Genomic DNA, 8,726 nt, shown 5'->3' on the forward strand with positions numbered 1-8,726 from the left:
TGGGGTTCTCTTCCCCCAGGCTCTCGCTGGAAAGACACCTCATCTTCAAGTTTGCTCAAACCTCACCTCCGCTGATAAGTCCCACCGTGATCACCTTCATCAGCTCTGAAGCCTGTCCTCACCCCAGTTCCCTGCCAACACTTTCTCTTTCCACGGCACAGTCACTCAGCGAACAACACCCCTTATAGTTTACTTGTTATCCCGCTGTGGAACACCTGGCCTCCTAGGGTGGGCATCTGGGTTTTGTTCTCTGATGAACCTCTAGCACTGGTCACCTGCTTGACATACAGACACCCCTGTACTTTGTTGGACTAAACTGATTTAAGCCCATTTGATTTGGAGTTCTTTTTTTCCCCTTTTCTTTTATTTTTTCAAGAAGCAAAAGAGTCTAGACCAAGAGAAGTGAAAAGCTCCAGAATTTGGGTCTGGGTCCTGAGTCCTGTCCGGCACCCCCCCTGCCCCGCTCCATTTCTTGGCACGCCTGGGAGAGCCTGGCTGCCTCTCCCGACAGGCAGAGCCACGGAAGAGGCCGAGGTGTTTCTGAGAGGACTGGCTGCTGGGCAAGCTGGGACCAGACCGGGACAACTGGGGCACTGCCCCAGGGCACCTGATGTGATAACGGCTCTGGACTAGAAAAGGCAGGTGCGGTATCAGATTTAGTCATTTGCATGCCGACAGCACTGGGTGTTTCTACACCCAGCTGTGTAGAAACCCAGGACCTGACGCCGATCGACAAGGATGCATGGTTGGTGAGAACTGGCGGCCGCCTGTCAGCGAAGTCGGCAGGCTCAGGGCTGCATGCCCCATGTTCGCCTGGGCACCCGGCCAGCCTGGCTCCTGGAGCCCACTTGCGAGGCACCAAGATGGCCTTCAGGAATGATGCCACCCCCTCTGACCCTTGGCCGTCAGAGGTGCTGATGGCCAAGGGTCACTGGGTGTTGTCCTCATACCTGGGCTAATCACATTGTGGTATTTAACCCCCCGGCTGTGGGGCTAAGACTATTAGACCTGTTTTAGAGACTCGGGGCCTGGGGCTCAGGCTGGTGGCTGTACTTGCTGTGGGTCCCACAGCCGGGCTTGGGTCCAGGTGGATGCTCTTGTCCGAGGTGGTGCCATTCTAGCTGTGGGGCTGTGGATTGGGCCGGGGAGACTGGGACACGGTAAGCACTCAAGAGGCGGCAACTTTGAATGCATCGTTTAAGGTCCCTCTCCCTCTCTCCATGTTTCCCTGAGTCAGAAAATCCCCAGGGAGCTGTCTTGGGCATGAGGACGAGCAGGGCTGCTCAGCTGCAACGTCCAGTGGTGAGAAGAGACGGGACGGCCACACAAGGAATCTTGTCGAGCCCTAGAAAGGAATGATGGCCCGGCTGGGTGGCTCAGTTGCTTGGGGTGCCATCCTGAGCACCAGAAGGTTATGGGTTCAGTCCCCAGTCAGGGTGCACAAAGGAGGCAACCAATGGACGTCTCTCTCTCACATCAGTGTTTCTCTCTCTCCCTCTCCCCCCAGTAAAATATATCAGTGGTTGAAGATTTAAAAAAAGAAGAAGAATGGCACAGTGATACATGCTTCAATGTGGACTGGCCTAAAAACGTTCTGCTGAGTGAAAGCCGCCAGTGACAAAGAGCCACAGTGCTCAGGATCCGATTGACACACACTGTTTGCAGGCAGAGCCGAGAGACAGAAAGCAGACCACCATTGTGAGGGCAGGGTAGGGGCGAGGGTGGGGTGGGACTGCTTCAGATGGGCCTTTCCTGGGGAGATGAAAGTTCTAGAGACGGACAGTGCTGATGGCTCCCCGGTGATGAATGGGTTCCAAACCACTGCACTGCACATTTTGAAATGATTATTTTGATGTTGAAAATAAGAAAGAAGAGCCAGGGCCACGGCTGTGTTCACGACTGTGTTTACACGCCTAACATGGTGTCTGCCCGGGCCTGCCTGTGTCCACGGGACGCCGGTGAATTTCGGGGCCTGGCATGGTGTGCCTCCTCTCTTCCTGTCCTGGAGAAGAGAGACACACGCGTGACACCGCCATGCCGAGTCTGGACGGAGCTCGGCCCTGATGGAGCCCAGCTGGCGCTTCTGGGACTCCGGCCACACATCCTGGTACTGCTGCGCCCGGCCCAGCCCAGACTGGGAGCATTTCCTGCATGCAGCTGGGGGACAGGACACAGCTGACGGCCGCAGGGCGGGGGGGGGGGGGAGGAGGGAGAGGAGAAATGTTTGTCTCAGCACAAACCACTGCCAAGCTCCTTCCAGGGAAGCCGCTGTCACCACAGTGTGGCTCCAGGCCACGACGCTGGGCTCCCTGGAGAGCCAAGGCCCGCCCCAGGCCTGAGGCAGGCCCACGCGGTCTCACGCCCACCGACGCCGTTTTCCTGTGGGCGAGTCCAGTGTCCCACTCTCAGCCGCATCAGGAACCGGTTGCCTGGGAGGCCCTGGAGGCGAGTCTTGCATTCCTGAGAGCATGCTCGGGAGGCAGTGGCTCAGGGGACCGGGCTGGCCAGGGTTTTCAAAGGCAGGCGTGGTGGGAAAGCTGTCCGCTTCTTCGTCAGCCTCCAGATCCCCCACGTTCCCGGTTCCCGGAAAAGCACCGCCCTCTTTCCCCACGGGCCCCTAGTCATGGAGCTGGGATTTTAGGACTGTGGGGTTTTTCGTTTGTTTGTTTGGGTTGTGAGATTTGGGGTTGGGTTTTGTTTGGTTTTGTTGCCCTTTGGAAACAATATAATTTTATTTCTTTTTTAAAAGTTGAATCTTTATTGTAATTTTTTCCACTACCATTTAGTCCCCTTATGCCCCCCTCCCCTATGGCTGTGGGCTCTTCAACTAATCACCCGAACACGTCAGATGCTGACGTTGTCAAGGGGGCCAAGGGTGTGCTTCCTCCTTCAGCCCCAATGAAAGGGCGGCGTCTGCAGCTCCCTGCCAGTCCGGGGCCCCACCACATCCAACAATAATGGCGCCATTGGCGACAGCCACCTCGGCTGCGGAGCATCAGCATCCCTGGGAGCACCTGACATGCCGAGCATCCCGGGGAGCCTCTGTTGCTTAGGCCTCGTCCCCCTGGACTACGGAGCATTACCAGGCCCACTTTGCTGAGGGAAATGCAGGCTCAGGGCGATGAGTGACCTCCTACCTCCCAGATCTGGGCAGGAGTGGAGCCGTCCCAAGCCAGGGCTGTGCTCCTAACCCTCAGCAAAAGGCGAGGTTTGAATTCAAAGCAGCCTTTCCCTTCTTGCACAATTCTCCTTGTTCCAGATTTCTTCCTTCTGCTGAGCTGGATCTGTCCTTTGGGGCCCCAGGAACACATGAGCTCCCTTCTCCTCCCCACTGCCCTTCAGAAATTGGAAGCCATTCTGGGCCCTCCCTAAATCTCCTCTTCCAGACAAAACCACGGTCATGCTGTCAGCTTATTCTCGGATCCCGTGTTGTCCAGCCCTCAGGACCCAGTCTGTAAAGGTCCCTCTGAGAGGGGGCAGAGCCCTGGGTGCTAGTGAGCCAGCTCAGACCCAAGGGCCACCAGCGCCCCCGTAGGCGATCCCTCACTGTGAGAAGCACAGGAAGAACGGTGACTCTGAGCAGGTCTGGTCACATAATCTGTGGGCCCGGTGCCAAATGAAAACACAAACACCCTTGTCCAAAAGTTATCAAGAGTTTGCCCTGGCTGATGGGGTCAGTGGACTGAGCGCTGGCCTGCAATCCAAGGGGTCCCTGGTTGGGGGTGCATGTGGAAGGCAACAATTTCACTGTTGTACAAGGATGTTTCTCTCCCCTCTCTGTCTCCTTCCCTTCCCTTCTTTCTAAAAATAAATACAGAAAATCCTTAAAGAAGTTATTAAGAGTTTCACTGTTGTACAAGGATGTTTCTCTCCCCTCTCTGTCTCCTTCCCTTCCCTTCTTTCTAAAAATAAATACAGAAAATCCTTAAAGAAGTTATTAAGAGTTTTGATGACAGCAGAGCATCACACTGAGCACAGGGACTCGTGGAGACTGCAGGACACCTGCCCCCCGTTCCAAGCTCGGAGTGACTCAACACAGGGTGAGCAAGGAAGGCATGTCCAATCAGAGCCAGAGAAACCCAACCTACAGGATAACATCAGATCTTGGTAGGGCCTTTCATCGCCTCTAACGTAGCGGATGCCAGCACTGTACAGTAAATGAAACAATGGCAGCAGCTCCGAGCATTTCCGAGCACTTCCCCCTGGCCAGGCACCGTGCAATACTTTTTTAAACACTGCTTGTGTAATGTTACCACGTGCCCAGGAAACATCCACTTATTTCATCTTCCTAACATCCGGTCAAGGTAGGCGCTGTGACCCCCACTCTACAGCGGGGAGCGGAGGTACGGCGCAGTTGAGTGACTTGCCGTCACACAGCTAATAAGTGGTCTCACTGAAAACTTCTGGGGTAAGTACTCGGAACACCATTACCTCCAGTTTTCAGAGTGAGCTCCTGGGGCTTGGAGAAGAGAGAACAACCATAGTAAAGAGACCTCCAGTGGAGGCTTCCAATCCAGAACCAGACAGGTGCAGAGCCCAGGCCCAGAGCCCCTGCCTGTCCAGCCCCTACCTAACAGGCCCAGGTGGCCCTGGCCACGTAGTTCAGTTGGTTGGAGGAGTGTGTTCCGATACACCAAGGTTGCAGGTTCAACCCCGGATCAGGGCACATACAAGCCAACCAATGAATGGACGAATGCAAAAATAAGTGGAATTAAAAAATTAATGTTTTTTTCTCACTCTCCCCCTTCCTTTCTCTCTAAAATCAATAAAAAACAAGGACCCAGGTTACATGCCTATGGGGTGTTGAAGAGCAGCCCCTCCACCACCACCCCCCGCCCACAAATCCTAACCACCAACCCCCGGCACCTGTGCACATGACCTCATTCGGAAACGGTCTGTATTAGTCAAGGTTCTCCAGAGAAGCAAACCAATGGGAGAGAGACGGAGACAGACGGGTGTGCGTGCGCACACACACACAGAGACATATTTATTATGAAAATTGGCTCATGCAATCGCAGAGGCTCAGCAGTCCTACGACCTGCCATTTGCAAGTCGAGGCCACGGATGCAAACGCTAATCTCATCCAGAAACGTCCTCACAAACACACCCAGAAGCAACATTTAACATGGGCACCCCGTGGCCCGTCAAATTAACGCAAACCACTAACCATCACAGGGTATCTGCAAATGTAATTAGTTAAGGATCTCGAAATGAGATCATCATGGATTTAAGGTGCATTCTAAACCCAGGGACTGGTGTCCTTAGGAAAGGAAGTGGCCCTGGCTGCGGTGGCTCAGTGGATTGAGTGCAGGCCTGTGAACCAAAGGGTCGCTGGTTCGATTCCCAGTCAGGGCATATGCCTGGGTTGTGGGCCAGGTCCTCAGTGGGGGGTGCGTGAGAGGCAACCACACATTGATGTTTTCCTTCCTCTCTTTCTTCCTCCTTTCCCCTCTCTCTAAAATAAATAATTTTTTTTTAAAGAAGAGGAAGGGGAGGAAGGATCAGACAGACAGACACAGAGGAAGAGGTCCTGGGGAGGTGGAGGCAGAGACTGGGCAGATGCAGCCACAAGCCCAGGGCTGCCAGGGGCCACCAGGAGCCGCCCCCCGCAGAGAGCCGAGTGAGAGAGCTCCCCCCAACCTCCAGAAGGAACTGGGGGCGGGGGCTCCTTTATCCCTCCCAGTTCTTCCAGGCGGTCTAATAAATAGATCAATATGAGACAGAGAGACGAGAGATGTAACCAAACTGAATTGCACACATATATGTATGGGAGCATGAGAGGTTCAGAGGCGGAAAGTTAAAATGAGAATTATTCAGCACTCTGCGCTGAGGATAAGATGCCTCGGGGCTTCGGGACGGCGGTTCACTGGACAACAGGAAGAGCAGATGTTCCGAAATCAAGTTTGCCCTGGTCCTGACTGGTGTGGCTCACTCCTCCTGCAAACCGAAAGGTCACTGGTGGTTCGACTCCCAGTCAGGCACATGCCTGGGTTGCGGGTTCAGTTCCTGGTCCAGGCGTGTATGGGAGGCAACCGATCGACGTTTCTCTCTCACATCAATGTTTCTCTCTCTCTCTCTCTCCCCCTCTCATCCCCACTTTTAAGTCATTTTTTAAAAAAACAGAACTAATTACCTGACAACAGGGTAAGAACTATGATGTGTGAGTACCAGGTGAGGAGAGAAACATACAGGAGAAAGTGGGGGAGCGGTGTTGCTGGGTCCCCCAGGAACATGACTAGCAGGTTGGAAGCTTAACCTGGACAAGCCCAGAACATGAGCCCTGTGGGAACCCCTCTAAGTGGGTTCCCCACAACACACACATAGACACCCCACCCTGTTTCCTGGGTTCCACCACGGCCACGGCTGATTGGACAGCAGAGAGCACCTGAACACAGGCAGCCAATGGGAGACTAGGCAACAGCCAATGAAATCAACAGCCGGGAAGACCTCCGCCAGAACTAGCACTCCCAGGTGTGCTCGGAATACACCCAGAGAGAGGTGGGAAGGTGGGTGTGGGCTCAGGAGTCCAGACACGCTGTCAGGAGGGTGCTGAGCTCAGTGGCCCGAGGGGTCCCTGTGAGCGGCAGGAGCGCTGCAAAGGACTTTGACAAATAAGTCCCCCCGAGCATCTGTTTTGGTCCTGGCCAGCCCAGGGTCCCCACCTGCGTTCCCATGCTCCGCCCAGGAGGCTGCACCTTGTACTGGGAGCATCCTTACTCTGAGCCCCTCTGTCCAACGATCCTCAGTGCAGCTCTGCCCTAGCAACATCAAAACAAACCAACGACCCCCAACCGGACCTTGGTAGCATGGTCTCCTACCTCCTCTGCTGGGCACTGGGTCCATCAGAAGCCAAGGCCCCCCAGAAGGCCATTTTTAATCCTGTTTGTCTTTTTAGTACCATAGGGTAGGACATTTTCTGAGCCAGCCTCTCACTGCTTCCCTGCTGCTCCCTCATCCCCTACCCCAGCACCACCACCAGGAAGGCCTCCCTGCTCTCACCTTGCCCCTGGAGCCAGGTCCTCCTTAGCCTGTAGGAGCACAGTACTGACCCAGATGAACCCCTTGCAGCCAGCAGCCCCCTCTTCCTCACTGTGTGTTTCTTGCCAGGCCTTCTCTGGGCATGATCCTGGCCACATGGAGCCATCAAAGGCCACCAGGGCCGTGGGTGTGTCACTGTCCAGCAGGTTGGAGGCAGCCCTCGAGAGAAGAGATAATGCAGCCCCCCGGGCAGGGGGCACGTCCTGGGGTTGAGCAGACAACATCAGCCCTGGCCACAGAAAACAGCCTCCTCCTACCCTCTGGACAGGACAGCTGAGAGACAGCTTCAGCTCGGTCTGGGGACACAAGCTGGGCAGCAATACTGGTGATAAAACAGTAACTACTATGTAACAAGGTTAATGACCGCGATGGCTCACCTCGCCTGCCAGACCCTGTGCCCAGAGCCTTACAAACATCAGCTCATTGTTCCCCTGTAACTATCCTGGGAGGTGGCCCTGTCCTACGTAAGCATCCCTTTAGGGACGAGGAAATGGAAGTTCAGGGGAGTGGAGGGACTCGAATCAACTTCTGTGCTGACCCGCAGCCCTGCATGCGGGCAGCTCACGCACGGCAGCAAGGTGCTCCACAGGGCCCGGGTGAGGGGCTGAGGCCCAGGGCGGGCTGTGCAGACCCATCTGCACTGATCTCCCGGGGGCCTGGCTGGGGCTCTGACCTCCGCAGGAGCTCGGGTTTCCAGAACCGTCCAGCTCAGAGTTGCCGTCGAGTGCCCCGTGTTCTATAATCCACGGCTCAGCCCAGAGCACTAGGCTGGGGGCTGGTGATCTGATCTGGAAGCTCTGAGCTTGGAGGCTGGGAAGGACCAGCTGTGTCCCTCGCTGGTCCCTCCCACCCCCAAGCACAGGCTGCAGCCAGGGGCCCAGGCAGCCCAGTTGGACCGCCCAGGGAGACCCTGACCATCCCACCTCATCATAGCAACCCCCTCTGGCCCCGGGGACAGCACAGTTTTCGGCTCCTGCATTGCACATTATCCTGAAGAAAGAAAACATGCTTCTTCCTCCTGGCTGGATGCCAAATTTGCGCCCTGCTGTCCATCATTCCCCAGCTCTGCCCAATCAAGCCGCACACCTGGAGCTGGCGAAAATGACAGGCCTACAACCAGAATGCCAGGGCGAGTCTTCGTGGGAACCAAGACATGTGAGGCCCCAGAGAGCCATTTCTGGGGGTCGCAGAATTACAGTGGGAGACCAGAGTGCCCAGCAGAGGAGCCTTGCTGGCTGTGCATCCATTCATTCCTTCAGTCCCAGAACCCCCAGCACTAAGTGCCAGGTGCCCTGGGTGCTGGGGACACAGGGCTCACGTCAGAGGTACCCCAGCATTAGGAGGGCTTTGGAGCTCTCCCTGGAGCAGACCTTGACCTGTGACCTCTCTCCAACCCAAGCCCGCCCTGGCCCTCTCTCCGGCCTCGGCCTCTTACCGTATTCCCAGGCGCCTCTGCCTGAGGTCATCAAGTGATGACCTCAGCAATGTCACGCTGGAGGCCTCTGGTGGCTTGAAAACCCGAGGGTCTTCGGGGCTCTCCGGGCCTCCTCCCTCCCTCTGCGGGGCACGGTGCGTGACTCAGCAGGGCAGGCCCAGGTTGTGGTGAGACTCTCCACTTTTATGCAACTGCTTTCCTCACTCCGACCACAAGGCCTGCCAGGGGCCTCCTTTGCCTCTCAACCCTCCGC

Source organism: Sturnira hondurensis, unplaced genomic scaffold, assembly GCF_014824575.4.
Source record: "Sturnira hondurensis isolate 20B ecotype Veracruz unplaced genomic scaffold, ASM1482457v3 Scaffold0022908, whole genome shotgun sequence".
Lineage (NCBI taxonomy): Eukaryota > Metazoa > Chordata > Mammalia > Chiroptera > Phyllostomidae > Sturnira > Sturnira hondurensis.